General features: G+C 52.8%; 1 long non-coding RNA gene across 2 annotated transcripts; it reads right to left on the bottom strand.

Annotated features, from left to right (window-relative positions):
• Positions 1-1,789: 1,789 nt before the first annotated feature.
• LOC120964083 (uncharacterized) lies at positions 1,790-2,630 on the bottom strand. Of its 2 annotated transcripts, none has more exons than XR_005755742.2 (2): positions 2,157-2,630; positions 1,790-2,050 (listed from the first exon to the last, which is right to left on the bottom strand). It is a non-coding gene; the product is annotated as an uncharacterized lncRNA (long non-coding RNA). The 2 variants fall into 2 exon arrangements; XR_005755741.2 differs by having other exon boundaries at positions 1,790-2,047.
• Between the last annotated feature and the right edge of the window lie 434 nt (positions 2,631-3,064).

The raw sequence follows: 3,064 nt of genomic DNA, 5'->3' as shown, positions 1-3,064 counted from the left end.
TATCCTTATGAACTGTGATAATCAGACTGTCATCACCAAGGTGAAGAGTTCAAAGGACAACATGAAGTCCAACAAACACATAAGAATCAGATTAAAAGCTGTCAGAAAATTAAGAAACTCCGGAGTGATAGCGTTGGAGTATGTCCATACGGCTAAGAATCTGGCAGATCCCTTTACAAAAGGGCTATCACGTGTTGTGATAGATAGTGCATCGAGGGAGATGGGTATGAGACCCACATGAGTTGCCATGGTAGTAACCCAACCTATGTGATCGGAGATCCCGTGAATTAGGACCTGGGAAAACAAGCCAGTGGTGAACTGAGGAGAGTAACTATACTAACCCACTCCGTTGGAGATGCAATACTCTCAAGTCTGTATGGTAGGGTGACTACTGTCTTAATGTGTTCCAAAGCTTAAGTGAGCAAGATGCTATCCTACAGAGCGATCTTTGGAGGAACACACCTATGTGAGCCCGACTGCTGGTCATAGTCTATGAGATTGGGGTGATCTCTAGTAAGCTCATGAATAGGCCAGGATGTGACTTATATGCTCCACCCGAGGGGTCAGCCTTCGGAAGCCTAGTACTGGTAAGACATGTGGTGAAACTTCTTTATGCCAAACTGACAATTCAAGGCATAGTCCATTGTTCAGTTGTGAAGGAGTGTAGCTACTTGCTCTAGGTGAAGTTCAACCTTAACAGGTCTTCACTGAAACACTGGTATATCGAAATAGTAATTGGAACAGAGGACACAATGGGCCCTCGAGATCTGGTGGGGGATTGCTGAAATTTGAGATGGGCTCTAGGCCCATATAGCAATTTCTGGAAAATCGCTAAGGGCCCATGTGGGTTATATGGCACTAGGTGTAGTGGGAAGTTTAGTCCCACCCCGGAAGTGGAAGAGGAGTTAGACCTCCTTATAAGGGTTTCTCTTCTACATGCTATTGGAGCTTGAGAAGAGAAGAGGCCCTCGCGCACTCCTCCTCCACCACCCGCCTCGCCACGCCACGCCACGCCTCGTCACGACGCGCCGCGGGTTGCGGGATTGAGCCGAGCTCACACCTACGCGCTTATTTTTGCCACTCACTAACGGAGAGTTCTCTGACAGCTGGGCCACGATCTAAGACGTCGGATCGTGGGCTGTCATAGACTCGGACGTGGGTCGAGCCCACGTCTCTCCACACGGCCGCGCCTATATAAGTGTGCGGTGTCTCCTAACCCTAGCCGCCACGAACAAATCACATCTGCTTCCATGCGCACGCCCACCGTCGTTCCCTTGCTGCTGCTGCCGCCGGTGACTCCATCCCATCCGCCGCGTACATGGTCGATGGGAGAGCAGGTCTCCGAAACCACGCCCTTCTGGTTCCTGTACGGGGTGAGGGGCGAATAGGTTTTTGGGCAGCGATTACGTGACTGCTCGCTTCCGATCGTCTACTTCCTCTACGTCCGCGTCGCCTTCATCATCACCATGTCCACCGACGCCGAACGTGCCGCCGCCGAGAAAGCTGAAGCCGACAAGAAGGCCGCCGAGGACGCCGCTGCTGCCACCAAAGCCGCGGCCTCTGCATGGCCTACTGGAGGGTATAACTCGTTTATCCCGCTCGTACTGTTTTCTGTTTTAGCCATGCTAGCGTTATACGTATATCTTTCTGCAAGTAGCGTAGTATGTGCTTGCTTGACTGAATATCAGTATGTGTTTATTTGTGTCAATGCCATACTAGTGATTTACTCGTGGATTAATTTAATCGAAAAATTGCCTATTTACTCAACAAATCATAGGCGCTAACAAACAATAAAAATTTAAACACCATATATTATTACATCTTAAAGTTCACATAACCATAACATGAATGACCCATCAATAGACAATTAGACCGACGAAGAAAAGTAAATTCATGTAGCTAGAGACAGCACAGCAGAGTTCAGTACTTAGAGAAAGAGAAGCATCTGTGCAGCGAGAAAGAACAAGCATGTAGGTAAAAAAGAATCAAGCAAACCTTGAACAGCAGCACAGAGTTGCAGATGCAGCAACCTAGCAGATCGTCGAACCTGCTAGACAAACGGAGATAGATCTGTCAGAGTGCATGCATAACGGTGCACACACAGGCATAAAAACAGTAGGCAATTCTTATAGACAAGCAAAACAACAGCTAATTACCAGATCTAGAAAGCAGAACCAGGCCAAGAAAGCAGGCTAGACAGAGGACTACACCAAGGCGGACCAGCAGGCAAAACGAGATGAAAAAAAGAAAGGTCACCACACACACATTTCATCGAACATGTTGCTCCGGCTGCTCCGGCCGGCGAGCCTCCGTCCATGGCCCACCCCGTCCTCATTTGCCGCTGCACCAACCCCCGTTGCTTTCCCCCTGCAGGCGCCGGCCTTCTGCCCAGACCCGACCCATGCGCCACCAACCTAAGCGACGGGTCGACGGCGGCGTCCTTCCCTCCCTTGTACTGTCCCATCGCCCATGGATCCATGGTAGCCGGTGGAGGCGTCGGGGGAACGATGGGGAGCGGGAGGCGATGAGCACGCACACGCAATGGAGAGGGAGAGGGTTCGTCGATTCGTGCTGTCGCGGCTGAGGAGGGAGGGAGGGATGCGGCGTGCGAGCGAGGGGCTTTCGACGACACGACCTGCACGACGCACGACCCGGCCAACTGCTCCGCGGCTTCCCATGACGCAGGACGCGGGCAGCGCCAGACCCGACGCGTCAAGAGTGGTTCACCCGATAAAATCCAACCCAGCCACTGAAGGATCCGACAAGCGGGGCCAGGAGTAACGGCGGCCCACCCGTCATCGCGCCAGCACAAACGTGCGTGCACATGCTCCGGCCCACCCTTCGACAGCTGACGCAGGACGCAGGGCGCGGGCAGCAAGGAGCGACCCTCCAAAAGCGGTTGACTAAGAACATACACGGCGAGACATGCAGCCAAGGCAGCTGACGAGCGGGACCAGAGGTAGCACCGGCCCATCCGTCACCTGCAAAGCACAGGCATGGGTGCAAAAACCGGGTGTATACGCGCCAGCCACGATGCACGTTGTGTTCTGCGCGCTGAGCCACG

This window comes from Aegilops tauschii, chromosome 5, assembly GCF_002575655.3.
Source record: "Aegilops tauschii subsp. strangulata cultivar AL8/78 chromosome 5, Aet v6.0, whole genome shotgun sequence".
Classification (NCBI taxonomy): Eukaryota; Viridiplantae; Streptophyta; class Magnoliopsida; order Poales; family Poaceae; genus Aegilops; species Aegilops tauschii.
The sequence above is the reverse complement of the archived record's forward strand: the minus strand, read 5'-3'. Positions and strand labels throughout refer to the sequence as shown.